At 48.2% G+C, this 15,505-nt stretch overlaps 1 long non-coding RNA gene across 1 annotated transcript; it reads right to left on the reverse strand.

Moving 5' to 3' along the window:
* Positions 1-3,668: 3,668 nt before the first annotated feature.
* LOC138567255 (uncharacterized) lies at positions 3,669-13,022 on the reverse strand. Its single transcript, XR_011302146.1, has 2 exons — positions 12,936-13,022; positions 3,669-6,928 (listed from the first exon to the last, which is right to left on the reverse strand). It is a non-coding gene; the product is annotated as an uncharacterized lncRNA (long non-coding RNA).
* Between the last annotated feature and the right edge of the window lie 2,483 nt (positions 13,023-15,505).

Below are 15,505 nucleotides of genomic sequence, written 5' to 3' on the forward strand. Positions count from 1 at the left end.
CGATGCAACTTGGGATGCCTGCCAGTGAATAGAAGCCAACTTTGGTGTTTGCAATCTCCAGGGCAGTCCGTGGCATGGATATGTGTTCAGGTGCATGCTTCAGGAGGGCATGGAGTACCTTATTCAGCGTGCGTGAGAATACTGCCATGCATCTGGCCCACTGTATGCTGGTAGGTGCCTGTGGCCAGGAAGTGGAGCACAGTCACCACCTTGAGTAGAGGGGGGATGACAGTTCTGATGTCTATGAGGCTCACAATGTCATCGAGGATCATGTCCACGATGCTGGTGATGGTATCCCGGTCCAGGGTGTGTATCTGCTCAGGGGTTAGGTTAAATGGACTGGCTCTGATCCTGGGGATTGGTGGGTGTCTCTGTGGTATGATTAGGTGCCGTGGTGGTGCTTGCTGTGCCTGTCTTGCCCTCCTCCTCCTCCCCCTGCGTCTCCTTTGTGCTGCCTGTTGTTGCAGCTGCGCTGCAATCATGTCCTCCAGCCCATGCAATGCTGCTAGTATTGGAACCATCTTGGTGTGGGAAGGGGTGTGGTCTGCTCCTTTTGAGCTGCCACAGTCTCCATTGCCTCCACCTGTGCTGATTGTGTCCACCTGTGGCAGGTGGGAACACTGCTCAGTTCTCTTAACGTGTGGTTCGCGATGCCGGTATTTGCGCCATGGCGGTAAGGGGTTTTGGGGGCTTTACCATGCCGCTATTGGCATGTCCGCTCGCCTTGTGATGCTGTGGTAATAGCGGCATGGCGTAATTTAGGGGATGGTGGGTCGCGGGCACGCGGACTGCCCGCTATTAGTGGCACCGTACTTAACGGTATTCCATTACCGGTAACGTTAAATCCCTACCGCCTACCATGTAATGTGGAGTGATCATCTGTAGAATCTGGTTCATTGTGTCGGGCGTATGAAATTCAATCAGGATCTTGTCTAGGGATTGTTCATCCTCAAATATCACAGCCTTAATATCTTGTGATTTTATTGACTTCTATTGAGGTATCGCATGCAACAGTCTTAGGAGATTGGTCCTGTTGAGTGTTAAAGGTTCACCTCTTCGTTCAACTCGAGCTATCTGCAAAGCGTAGTTCATTTTATTCAGCCACGGATCGATAAATTGAGATAGTCTGTACACATCGGGGAAACAGGGCTTCTTTTTGTCGATCTCTCGCAATTGCTGGCCGTAGGTCGGAAAGTGCGTCAGAGGTTCTGGCTGGGAAGTTGGTGGATCTCTCGGAGTAGCCTCAAAGTCCTGTGATGTTTCTGGCCTTCTTGTGATATCTCCAGAATAGTGTGAGGGTGAATCTGAGATTCTTGTGACATCAGCTGAGTAATTTGAGGGTGAGTCTGAGATGGATTCACAGGAACAGTTTGTACTATATGTCATCGACTCATCGGAGCAGTCATGTTCATCAATTACTATTAGGGCTGAATCATTAATGTTTGAGGAATTCTCGACTTGCTCAGGCGTGTCCATGTGTATTCATAGGTTGAGGAGGTCCTCTAGTTGGATTTCTGGTAATTCTGAGGAAGTTTGCGTGGGACATGGAATGAAAGGTTGTTGGGTGTTAGGTTTCAATTCTGAATCATTATCTTTTTTTCCTGTTTGTGTTACTGGATTTGTGTTGAGTCTTTGGATCAATAATCGGGGGCACAGTGATATTTCTTAGGAAGACTTGTGATCCTGTTTGTTTGTTGCTCGTTTTTTTTTTGTTTTGGGTTTAGGTTTAAATATGGGTTTTATTATTTGCAAAGATTTGAAAAGTATCAATTGATTTCGTTATTGGTGTATTTTCTATGGCTGCCATGTGCGGTATTGATTGTGCAGCAGGGGGGCAGAGCTGTTATAAGGCTGGGTTTCTCACTTCTCGGCAGGCATGGGTTCTTTCCAGAATCCTGCAAGTCCATGGGTGGTGGAGCGGTTAGGGGAATTGGGCACTGCCTGCGGGTGGGAATTCATCCAAGTCATCATTGTAGATGTCAGAAGTGCTTGATCTGCTCGATCTACTGCTGCCCTCTCGAACAGCCGTGATTGCGATTGATGAGACTGTTCTGCTTCAAGATCCAAACGTTTTTCTATGGTGGTAATGAAGGACTCAAGATGGATTTGTTTGGTGTGAATCAGTGCTAAAAGTGTGGCTTGATCTTTGATGTTGTCATTATTGGTTTCATGGAGCTTACAAAACGGAATCATTGACTGTGTAGTGATTGCTATTAACATGTTTTGTAGCTCCACCATATTAGTTGAGATCCTCCGGTGATATTGCTCTTCGAAAGTTTTGCATTGACATTTGTTAGTTATTTGATGATCATCTGTGTGCGGCAGTTGTGGTGGAATTCCCTTTTTTACTCCCAAAATGTCAGGGAGTGGGAGCATAATTTTCTTCTAATTCGTATTTGAGGTTCTTAGTTGCTGTCTCCATGTTGATAGTTGATGGCTTAACATCTCGTTTGGGATGGGGCTGAGGATTTCTTACAGCCGGCGTGAATGTGGAAGGTAGGTCTTCTGTCCAATTACAAAAAAGGTCCCCAAAAACTTATTTTCTTTTTTTGATGTTACGAATTAGGGACTCTATTTCAGTAATGTCTAGTGAGAGCCGTGCTGCCCTGGTGTTTGGTCTAGGGGGGCCCTCATATTCCTAATTTCTGATCGGCTTCAGATGGCGTAGGACTGCAACCATTTCAGTTTGGCTTGTTTAGCTTTATGTTTTTTTAGATAGGATCCCACGATCCAAACTATCTGCTTTATCTTTTGCATTTTGAATGGGTGCGAATGGCACGGTAGTTGACAGTAGGGCCAGGTTAGTTTCAATGGCCTGCTGCGTCTGTTGAGTACATTGAGGGTTCTTATTTGACATGCTCTTACAGGGCTCTTTATCTGCCACTAAATCCCCAAGATGGATCTTTGAAAGGAGAGAAGGTGGAGATATAACAGCTGGTATTCCCCTTAAGATGACCACAGTACGGAAAAGGGGAAGATTCCATGGTAAGAGAAGTTGGAGCGCTGTTCGGAATATCCACAAAGTTGTTAGCACTGGGCACGACCAGGACGACCCTATTCAGCTCTTCTTTGTCTGAATGTAAATTCTTAGTTTTCGGCAACTCAAAGATCGATTGCACGATGGAACAGTGAGGAGGTGTGGTGTCTGTCGTTATTGGAGCTGGCTCGAGCCTCACTACTCCTAAGATTTCCATTTGGGGTACTTCAGTACAATCAGGTGAGTGTGGTTGTTTCATATTATCTTGAGTGTTCTCTTTCATCTATTCTTGTTTGTGGGGGATTTAAAGAGGGCTTGTTCTATTGTAGGTTGCAGGGAGAGATCAAATGCGGTCTTCATTTTTTTTTTTTATATAGCGTTTCTCCTGTTGTCTGGTTCTAGGGCTATTTATGTTAGCACGGTTTGTTACTTGTCCGGCAAGGGACAAGTTGGACTGTGAGGTCATCTTTGTTTTATTCTAAAGACAGCTCTGTACCTTCTCTGATCAAAGGGGCGAGCTCCCACAGTCTCCCGAGCGCGGCTCTTTGTGACTGTTCCTACCTCTCAAGGAATTCGTAGTTAGATGCAAATTAGAAATGGCTGTCCTGCACATAGCGGGGAGATCCCCATTGGACACCCCCACATCCTGTGGCCAGTCCAACACACATTAGATGAAATAACCACAGACAACTTTGTAAGGTTCTTTGGAATGTACAAGGTCACAGTTTATTAGGAGCATAACAAGAACTTGGGACGGTCCAAGCCACATATATATCACAGCCAAGTAAGGGTGAAATATGTCATCCTATTTGCCACCGGCAAAAACTGACAAACGGTTTATAGTGATAAAACCGAATTGTAAAATCTCGAAAAAAAAAATCTCGAAAAAAAGGCCGAAAAAAAAAAATTTCTTTATGATGTTTTTTTTTTTTTAAATGGGGGGGTTCCCCCCCCCCCCAAGCCTCCTTTTTTCTATTTTTTTTATTTTAACCCTTTTTTTTTACTTACCTGACCCCATAAACACATAAATAATTCGATATTTTTTTTTTTCGAGATTTTTGTCATTCGGTATTATTTTTTTGGCCTTTTGACTGACCACCCTGACAAACATCTGGTTACTACCAGCAGGACACTCAGGGGCACTGACAAGGTGCTTGTTTGCATAGAGCCCTAAAGAAGGGAAGTTAGTGCCCATCCAGGGATCGGCTCCAGTCCGGCCAATCCTGAGCCGCTGCCGCCGAAGCTGCAGCGTAAAAGTCCCTCATTAGCTAGGACCGCCCCGATATTCCGCCTGTAACAAAAAGAAGAAATTAGTAACAAAGTCACACAACACAAATATCCTATTTCTACATTATGTCATTACTATGATCTTTACATGAACTTTTTTGATGATGATACGACTGCCTCACCATGATCCTTCCAACTCTATTATTTACATTAATCTTAGTTCCACTGCTTCATGCGTAACCTCCATGCATGTGATCCTTTACATATTGCTCTCTTCCTAACACTAATAACTGGTGTGGGTGGGTGGGGATCAAGTTCACCGGCGGGAGCTGCAGACTGATTGTCTGCAGCTCCCGCCTTATAAGCATCCCCCGGGAATCTGACCGGAAGTGAGGCCCAGGGGGACGCCTCTTCCGCCTCGCCAGAGGAGGAAGAACAGAGGCAGGCCCTAACCCAGAAGGGGGCAGCCAGAGGGGACAGCACGCTATGTAGGCTGTCCCTCTAGCGCCCCCTGCGGAGGCCAGTCAGCCTCTTAGCGGGGAGATCCCCATTGGACACCCCACCTCCTGTGGCCAGTCCAACACACATTAGATGAAATAACCACAGACAACTTTTGTAAGGTTTTTTTTAAATGTACAAAGGTCACAGTTTATTAGGAGCATAACAAAAACTTGGGACGGTCCCAGCCACATATATATATATATATATATATATATCACAGTCAGGTAAGGGTCAACCATGTCATCCTATTTGCCACCGGCAAAAACTGACAAACATCTGGTTACTACCAGCAAGACACTCAGGGGCACTGACAATGAGGTTGTTGGCCTAGAGCCCTAAAGAAGGGAAGTCAGTGCCCGTCGAGAGATCGGCTTGAGCCCGGCCAATCCCGAGCTGCTGCCGCCGAAGCTGCAGCGTGAAAGGCCCTCATTGGCTAGGACCGCCCTGATACTCCGCCACGCTTTGGTGGTGGCTTCCGCTGCCACCAATGCCCCCATACCTTAGGACAGTACTCCCTATGACCAATATACCATTAAGACCACACTTGCCATAACATCATCTGCAGTCTGCCCTTCTTAGTGCCCCTAGTATAGCTGTTAAGAATACATTGTTGCCCTTGTCGGATAAGTGCACACCCTCTGCGTGAAAATGGGAAGGAAAGGAGTTCAAGCAGCAATGGCCTATGTAACCAAGGCCCTATGCCTTTGTGAATTTTTTGACACTCCTATTGAGGCGTTTCCTGGATTTTTCCATGCCAGTCAAGGAAATGGCATCCCTCCAAACCTGTCTTTGTACCATTTCAGACCAGAAAATGTCAGTACCTGGTAACTCCTGTGCCGTTATGCGCAAAGCAACTTGTATCTGGGCCAGCAAGAGTCCCCGACCCAACTTGGCCAAATCGTTGCCCACCAAGTGAATGACCATCCTCTTTGGTGCACGCCTCCACCGGAGTTGCCAGTGAATGGCGGGCAGCAAAGAGTGCCACCTCATTCCAGATGTGCCCAGCCATACACATGCAGTGCCCTTAAATCCTAGGTTGTGGCCAATTGTCCATTGCCTAGCCCTTCTTTCCGCCCACGTCACAAACGTGTGGCCGATCAGCCACACCGCATCATCTGTTGGAAAAAAATTGCATGTCATAGGTCGTTCACCATAACAATCCCCAGATCCCCTTGCCCAGCCACCTTGCAACTGTACTTGTGGGAGAAGGGCATCTAAAATTCTTCAGGGAATGCACTGGGCTGCGGGCGCACATAGAGCCGATAACGGCCAGACTCCCACCTACCTAACTTCATGATAGCCCAGGGAGACATGCCTTGCTGGAAAGCCGTGGTGGCCGCACCAATTCTAAAGCTGTGAGTGGACTAGCCCTCCCCTTGGATGCCCAAGACCCCTAGGGACATGGCCAAAACTTTACGGAATTGAAAAACAGAAAGGGTGGGAAGTGTCGGCGTGGGTTAACAGAGGGCCAGCACCCGCTGCTCTGATCCTTAGGAAGAGTGAGGAGGTGAACCGGGCAACACTCTTTGAGGGGGGCCCCATGCAATACAATGTTAAAACCTTTTCCTAACTGGTCTGTTTTACTTCTTCTTAACTTGATAGTGACCCCTTCTAACGTGCCCTTGCAAAAAAGAGAAACATCCCCCAACGCAACGGCCCGCCCCGATATGTCTTTTTTGGATGCCGAAACAAGCTCACTAATCCCGAATGCCCCAAAAAAGGCCCATGAGAATACTAGCCTGAACAGTGATATTTCATACTCATTGAAGCACACACTTGTCAGTGAGGATAACAACTTTACCAAAAACCCAAAGTCAATGGGCTTGCGCATGTCTTTGTGCTTGAGCTCCGATCGGGCCCAGCCTTTCAGAGCGGTGCGCACCAAAAACCCTTTCGTGGGATCACTTTTTCCCTCCAGTTTAAAATGGAATGCTACCGCCGCTAGATGTGATGCAGCCCAGCTTTTTAACTTGCCTTCTTTGTGTGCTCAAACAACAAACGCACGTAGCTGTTCCTCAGCATTCTGTTTAACACCACACAAACCAATGGCTACGCTCTTGAACTTACCATAATTCTGCAGGTATCTAGCCCGGACGCCGGACGTAAGCGAACGCTCACTTAACTCGCAGAGCGCCCTGTCCACTCCACCAGCTGCCACCACACCTTCTGGAACTGTGTTTTCTCCAGCCGGGCCGCCGGATGGGCCTTCCGAAACTTGCACCACTGAAAGCGAGAAAGAGCGTCAGCAGCGATATTTGCAGTGCCCGGCACATGTCGAGCTCTATATTCAATATTGTTGTACAGGCATATTACCACCAATTTACGGAGCAAACTCAACATGGCTGGGCAAGATGCTGACTGTAAGTAAATGGCCTGGACCATCGCCTTGTTACCTGACCAAAAGCACACTCTCTTGCTGGCTAGCACTTTTGGCCACAACAATAGGGCGACCACGATGGGAAACATCTCCTAGACCATGATGTTCCTTGTCCTGCCTTTCTTGTGCCACTGCTGTGGCCATCTCTGGGCACACCAATCAGGCCATAAGATCACTCCAAAACCTTTGCTCCCTGCTGCGTCTGAAAACATCTGCAGCTCGACACTGGTCTCCCACGGTGTCCGCCAAATCTGAACCCCGTTGAAGCGGTCTAGAAATTTGCACCACATCCTTAGGTCCCCCTTTAAGGCAGCGCTTAGTCTAATATGGTGTTGTTTTTGCACTACACCTGCAGTTGCCCTAGCCAACCTGCGTGCAAAACCCTGCCTGCCGGGATAACTTTGGCAGCGAAATTCAGCTTCCCCAGGAGCTGTTGCATTGTTTCAAGGGTAGTCCTGTCTTTTACCAGGTTATTCTCAATCTCTGCCTTCAACCCCTTGATTTTCTCCTCGGGTAACCTACACGTCTCTTCAACAGTATCTATTTCAATGCCATGGAAAGTTAGGACCCTACACGGTCCCTCTGTCTTCACTGGAGCTAGAGGAACTCCCATCTCCTTCATCAAAAGCTGGAAAGCAGACATTGCCAGTGCACAGTCACTGGACCCATCCCTGCCTGAGAATAGAAAGTCATCCAAATAATGTACCGTTGCCCCCCATTGCTCTAATCTGCCCGCAGTCCATTCCAGAAACGTACTGAATGCTTCAAAAAAACAAGACACAGAGCAACCTATGGGCATACATTTATCAACATAAAAACCCCCTTTCCACCGAAAACCCAGCAAGTGAAAGCTGGCCGGGTTCACCGGTAGTAAGCGGAATGCAGACTATGTCAACTTTGGCAAGCAAAGCCCCTTTTCCCATGTTAGCCACCACTACCATAGCCTGATCAAAGGAGGCATAATGCACGGAGCATTGTTCCGGGCTCAGCCAGTCGTTCACCGACTCCCCCGTTGGATAGGAAAGGTGGTGGGTGAGCCTGAACTTACCCAGCTTTTTTGGGAACTATGCCTAGCGGTGACACGATGAAGTTGGGAGGGCCTCAAAAGGTCCAGAAATTCTGCCCAATTCTAGTTCCTTTGCAATCTTTTTCTCAACCTCACCTGGCAGATCCATAGCCAAAGGTAAGTTCCTTGCCAACCGGCAGGTCAGATGTCCCTTTTAAGGAATGACAAATCCTTCCGTGAAACCTTGCAATACCAACTCCCTCTCCCGCCGTTTGGGGTAATGGTTTAGGTGCTCCACTAAAATGGGCAGATTGACTGGGGAGGGACCTTCACCTTTAAATCCATGCTCTGTTTCACTGCCAAGGTTACTGTGGGGGGGTAAAACAGTACTGGGGGACTTACTGTCCTTTGCGCTGACCCCTGCCCCCGGATGCACCTTCCCGCTTGATGCACTTGACGAGCGGATGGCTCCCCCCACACTTCTCACACTCATGGTTGTACCTGCATTTGCGTCCCCAGGTGCAATTGCCTTTGTTAAAGAACCGGCATGCATTGCCGCCTGTCTTTCTGTCTTCTTGAGGCCCGTATGCATTTGAGCTTGCAGCACCTAAATCTTGCCCCCCCCCCCATCCCTGGGGGGCATTGGGAAAGGGGCGACCCCTTCTGCCCTGATTTTTCTTACCATGCCAATTCTTCCTACCACCCTTATACAAATCAGCCCAAACAATACTAGTCATTTGCTTACCTTCCATGTAAGTGACCCAACCATCCATCTCTTTCTGGTCCTATGTCATAGTGGAGCAGTCTTCCATCATATGCCTACATTTCCTGTCATAATCCAGCCACCCTGTAGAGCAATATTGTTTAGCCTCCCCCACAATTGATTCCCTATATTTTACCAAACCCGAGCCGTGCTCCGGATTCTTTTCCATCACTATCACTGACATAATGGCGAACGCTTTTTTACCAGTTAGCTATGTTCTCCTCTGGCTGATACTTTCTGTGCTTCTTATTGTTTTCCTCAGCACTTAACGTTAAATTGGGCCCAGCATCCTCAACTGCCGACAGGCTACATATGTCAAAATATTTTCTGGCCCATATCTGCTCTTTCATATCCCGGGGTATATGTAAGGCCAAGGAGGACCTGCCAGATAACAAGGGAGCAACCGCCACTGGTTTATTTGTTTCTGGAGTTGCTGGGGGCAATGTAGGGGCAGCTCGTGCGGTGCTGCCGCTTGTCACAGGGGGCAGTGTGGGGGAATTGGATGTAGGCGTTGGGGGTGCAATATTGCCAAGCATGTTCACACTAGGGCCCTCCAAAAACACTCCTCGCTGCCGGCTGGTTGACTACTACTGAGGATCCGGCCCCAACTCCCCTGACCATCATCAACATTTCCTCTAGCAACATACCAAACCTTTCATTACCCATCATGCCGCTGCCTGGGGATACCCCTGCTGGATAGGCACTTGGCGCTAGTAACAGGGCTGGTGCTGTAGGCACCGCATGCATGTGGGTGGTTCCAGAAGCACCTGGTATAGTAATGGACGGTAGAGCTGTGGTACCAGACCCCACTAGAGCTAGGTCATTGGGAACCTGTGGTGGTGGCGCCACCTGAACCACCTCTATCGTTCTCTTACCCTTTTGCTGGCGCTTCCTCTTAACGGGTAAGGGCTTCAGGGTAATAACACTCGGGGGAGGGGTGTCCACCAGAGGAGGTGGGCAAATCTGGACATCTACAACCAAGGGCTGGGGGGGCGTTGGCTGGTTTCCTTTCAGAACTTTCTTGGCCCAGCCCTTCCTCTCGCTGCACATCCTTTCCTGGAATAAGTCCCAGATTGCCCCCTTGTCCTCCTCGAACCTGGGGTGTTGGGCACTTCCTCAATGGTATGAAATAGGTCCTGCAAGTCTTCCACAGACATCCTAAAGTTGAAAAAGGTTTAAAATCAATATCACGAAAGTTAGGGTGTGCAGTGCTGGGAATACACCTTCTTATTAGCCGTTTGTTGAAAACCTAAACATAACGGAAGAAACCTAGGCCTGTACCTTACCACTCTCTTCTTTATTGCGTTGAAAAAATCAAATCCTTCGCTATACGCTTGATTCTTTGATCAAACCTGTATTCAGACAAAAGTAATTCATTAACAAATTGATTTTTTAGCCATGCGTATATCTGCCCATGAATCAGTTCTTCCAAGAGCCCATTTTTACTGCAATATTACTTTTGGTGCCGCATCCACCCTGCTTAAAAATTCTGCAGCTGGTGATCCATTCACCTGTACTAGGCCTCACCTGCCTGTTCAGTTAACAAGATGGGATATGAACCCTCAATGTTGCTGCTCCTAGCTGACAATCCAACTAACCAACCAAACTAGGGGGCGGGTCGATGGCACGATTTTCAGGAAAATCACACTGAAACGAATATAATGCCACATCAATCCATACTTGTCGCGTCGTGCGCGCCTGAATTTGTTTGAATCGTGGCCCTGTGTGCGAGCAAAATTGCGCCTGGGCAGCTTTCAGCATGGACTCTCTCTCGGGGTGTAAGTTGGTGGCGGGCGTTTGTTTGCGGTAGGGTAGCAGTTGGTGTGGATTGGTGGGGTGTGGTTGTTTTTGGTTAGGTGGCTGGTGGTTCGTGTGGGAGTCGCTCTGGTTGGTGGCGGTGGGTGGGTGGCTGCGCGCGGTGCCTCGCCTGAAGCGCATGTGTAGGCATACGGGCTGGGGTCTCGAGGGTCTGCGCGCCGGTCTCCGGGCTCGCTGGGTGGTGTGAGTTTGTGGTGTTGTGACTGTTGGTGTGGATTGGTGGGGTGTGGTTGTTTGCGGTGGGGTGGCTGGTGGTGTTGAATTGGGGGTGGTGGTTGTTTGTGGTTTGGTGGCTGGAGGTTTGTGTGGGAGTCGCTCGGGTTGGTCGCGGTGGGTGGGCGGCAGCGCACGGTGCCTCGCCTGAAGCGCATGTGTAGGCGTACGGGCTGGGGTCTCGTGGGTCTGCGCCGGTCTCCGGGGCTCGCTGGGTGGTGTTTTGAGTGGTGGGGGGGTGTGTTTGCGGTGGGGTAGCTGGTGGTGTTGGTTTGGAGGGTGTGGTTGGGTAGCTGGTGATTTGTGTGGAAGTGTGGCCTGTGTGTTGGTTGGTGCACATCATCCTTTGGGATGGGGAAGCGCCTGCGTGGGTCCGCCCACGCGTTCGATAATTAAGAAGAAGAAAAATTGTGCCCGTTATTGCACGTGGTGCTGCGGGCAACAAACAGCTGGGGCTTCCCTTCCACGCGGCGAGGGGACCGTGATCATTACTAACTGCAGAAACACCTAAGTACTGTTCATCCATTTTGAACCTGACCCCTGCTCACTCAACATTGCACTGAGCTAATTCCAAGCTAAATTCATCCCGCGAACTTCAGTAATTCAAACAATCTTCAAGCAGCGGTACAAATACATACCCCACGCCTAAGAAGCCTTCAGCCACATACTGTTGCCCGGCTGCCACCCAGCGGTGAAACATGCCTGCATGCATTGAAAGCCTCACAGTAGCTGCTCTCACAATTCGTAACCCCACTCCATCTTGCGATTACAACGTTGCGCAGCAGGCTACCCCGAAAATTTGCAAAACGCTGCCGCGGGTTTTGACCCCGCTACCTAATGCATAGCTCTCAACTCACACACTTTTGGCGGGTGACAACCGCCTTGTAAACAGCTGACTCACCTGCCAAGCCTCCTGCACGCCCATTTGTTTCAATGGGCCTCTCACCCGCCAAAAATAAAATCGGGTGTTTTCACCCGCTTTTGCGACACAAATGGTTGAGAGCTATGCCTAATGCGCGCCGCATAGGCAGCGTATACCTCCATCTGCGGGCCGTGGACCACGCTTCGTACCCAAATTCCTGTGAGCTTAATTGAACCTAGCGACAGCCACCAATGGGAATCGTGCTCTCCGCCCAACTAATGCACCCGTTGCGCGCAGCCTTGAATAACAGGTCAACCTTAATGGGATGAACGCCACCACCCACGTGTGGAAAAAACATGTTGCCCGTTCTACTGAACAAAATGTGGCGCGGCGGCCAAAATCTTGACAAAACCCAGAAGCAACACACCAAGACACGTGGCGCGGTGGCCATCCGATATAGAAAAAATGCAGAAAAGCATTAAACATGGCAACATGGCGCGGCGGCCATCCGATTTATGACAACATGCAGAAAAGCATTAAACATGGCGCGGCGGCCATCCAATTTACGAAAAAATGCAGAAAAGCATTAAACCTGGCGCGGCGGCCATCAGATATAGAAAAACATGCAGAAATGCATGAAATGTGGCACAGCGGCCATCATAATCGAGAAAACATGCAGTAATATTAACAAAAGCAATCGGACCTGGCACAGTGGCCATCTGCTGAGAGAACACATTGTAAACAATCGCCACAACATGGCGCGGGCAGGCCACCCGTACACCTGTCCGCTCAGCAGTGCAGTGTACCGCGACCCTCACCCGATTATCCATACACATAGTGAAGCAAACATGAAACCAACCAAAACAAACCAACTCCATGATCCCCAAACAAATAATGGCATTGGTTGGAAACAAACCCCTCGAGCAGGTTTTTCACAAAAAACCTGGCAACCCATAGAGAGATACCGGACATTGGATTAGAACTCAGGTCTCCAGCATTGCAAGACCAAGCACTTACAGCTTGACAAAAGAAATGGACACTCGGCCAGCTGGGAAGTAGACTGCAGGTCAACACACACTCAGCGGACCAGGCAGTCAGAGCAGGGTCTCTCCAAGGGGCAAGAAAAACAAGCTGGATGTTTCAAGCAGTTGTTAGAATGCAGTCAATAGTAGATTTAAAAGTTGCCGCTACCGCTAGTTCAAGTAGTGATCTTCCAGGTGCGTGCGGTTGTTCTGGTATCAGAACTTCAGTGTTGCCAGGTCGGAAGGAAAAAATAAGCTGAATGCCCTTCAAAAACAAGCCCAAAACAAGCTGACTCCCATCCAAATAAGCGGAAAAAACAAGCGTGCACCTAAAAAGTTGTGGAAAGGTCTCAAAAGTAAGAAACATAACACAACAAGAAAAAACGTACATAGACAGAACACTGACATAGTGTGTTAGAACAACAATATTTTATTGCATGGTGACTAGAAGTCCCAGATTGCAAAATAATACGGCCCTGAAATATTTGTATTTATTGTTTTATATAGCGCCTTAATCCAAGGCGCTATATAATATTGTAACATGGCCAATTGGAAGCTGAAAAGAAACATGGCCTTCCTGAATACATCTTCCTGAGAAAATGTTTTATATAGATTCCAATAATCCTCTAACCCAGTCTTGGAAAAAAACGTTTTTAAAAAATAAATAAATAAAGGATGTTAGTGGATAATGCGTCAGCACTGGGGATATCACCAGGATAATATTGCTATAGAGTGACGCTTGCTAAACTAAACCAATCCCCTTCTTTACATCTTTACATGTCAGTGTGTCTGCCTGCATGACAACACTTTTAAAGTGCGCTTTTTTTGCATATGTTTAGGCATTTGGCATTGATGGGCCACCTGGTGGGCAAGTAACGATCCCATCGGTGCTAAACACTTAAGCATATTCAAAATACAGGGCGCACCCGAGAGCAAGACAAAGCAGCATTTGCCATCAAGTGCTGCCAGCAGCCCAGTGCAGGACGCTCTGTGCGACGTGTAATGGGCTTAACAGCTATATAAACAAGCCCAATTACACACGCACAGACGGTCCAACAAGCGGACGAAAACCGCGACAAGCGACCTCCAAATATTATAAGCGACTTTGGGCAAAAACAAGCCCAAAGTCGCTTATAATAAGCGGACCTGGCAACACTGATTCAGAAGGGCTTCACGGCCCATTCCGCGGTCTGGCAGGGTTTTTAGAACGGTGAACAGCTGAACAAAGAAAGGGGACTGGAAATCCTCAATGTTGGCAGCAGATGCAGGCAGACCACAAGACTCTGCATCACAACTCCAATATTAGAGTTAACGAACTGCACGTGCAATTTCCATCAAAACAATAGCAAAGGTTCAAAGTCTGAAGTATGCCCAGTCACCTTCCTTGTTTGATTTAATGTATAAGGTGATGAAACAGCTAACAGGATGCCTGTGCGATTATTGAGCACACACCACTGGGATTCACAGAAGAAAGAAAAACAAATTTAAGAAAGTCCTGCGTTCCCTTGTCCTCGTTGCCTGCTGAGTTCAAAGAAGTCACAATGGGTAAGTCAACCGCAGTAAATATTCGGCGGGACATGTAGTAGGAATAACGTTAATCAGAAGCAGGTGTTAAAACATGTGGCTTACTTGATTGAATAATTTCGTCAGATGTCTCCAGGCGTCCTAGATGAACGCAGCCAAAGCACTGCAGCAACCGTTCACTCTCTGCCGCTTTCAGCCACTTTAGTCACAACAAAGGTAGTCCATGCAATTCAAAAGTCCCTGCTGCATCCCTGCTGGGTCGGGAGCAGCTGCTCCGGTGGAAATACCGATGCGGGATGTGGGATGCGGGATGCAATATGCGGCCCCTGCTTGCCCTGCCGACACTTTAGTGCAGCAAGCTGGCTCACCTTTTTGGGGTTTGCCGCACACAGTTTGGTACACGGTTTGCCACCACCTTAGGGAGGAATACAGCTCCCAACACACTTCATGCACACTCCATGCATTTTTAATGGTAACACCAACTGGGTTATGTTCTTATGTTCTTACGTGGGGATACTGCCATATAGTGGCAGAAAAAACATGGACATGTTTTCCTACAGTATCACAACTGCCATTTTGCATAAAACAAGCATGAGTATGTTCTTATATCAGAATACTAGGGTATAATGCTGCAGTTAGCATGGAAATGTATGGGCACAACCAGTGTGAAAAAGTTTTATACTGGCACATATCATGGGAAAAGGCATCATGAAAATGTGTTGAAGAAATGCTCCTGTGCACTGTTGGTAACTTGCATCTATTGGATTTTCAACCGCAGGAATTTACTACATGAATGTACGAGAACTCATTCAGGCCTTTTGCAGTCAGACCATACAGAGGGGGTGCCAGTGAACCCTGAGGTATTCCAATATGGAGTGGAAGTACTATTAGCATGGCTACCAGGGATACAGGGCAAACTACTTTGTTTGCCCAATGAATTTCTGTTCAGGCCAGAGACCCCATTAGATGAGAAGGAGGGACAAGTGTTCCCACTAGAACTAGAGATGGTTATAGTGAGGGACGAGAAGATAGTACTGCACGGGACTGGGGACACAGGACGGGCGTGGAGAGCAGTAATCGTGGTAGGAGAAGGGCGCTGACTGACTCACTTGACAGATGAAGATCTGTTCCGAGACGACCGTTCAGACCTCGAGACAGTGTTCTTCATGAGCATTTCCTTTTGGGTGAGAATTGCAGGGAAGTACCACAAAGAAT

This window comes from Ambystoma mexicanum, chromosome 2p (genome assembly GCF_040938575.1).
Source record: "Ambystoma mexicanum isolate Mex_15411 chromosome 2p, UKY_AmexF1_1, whole genome shotgun sequence".
In the NCBI taxonomy this organism is placed as follows: domain Eukaryota; kingdom Metazoa; phylum Chordata; class Amphibia; order Caudata; family Ambystomatidae; genus Ambystoma; species Ambystoma mexicanum.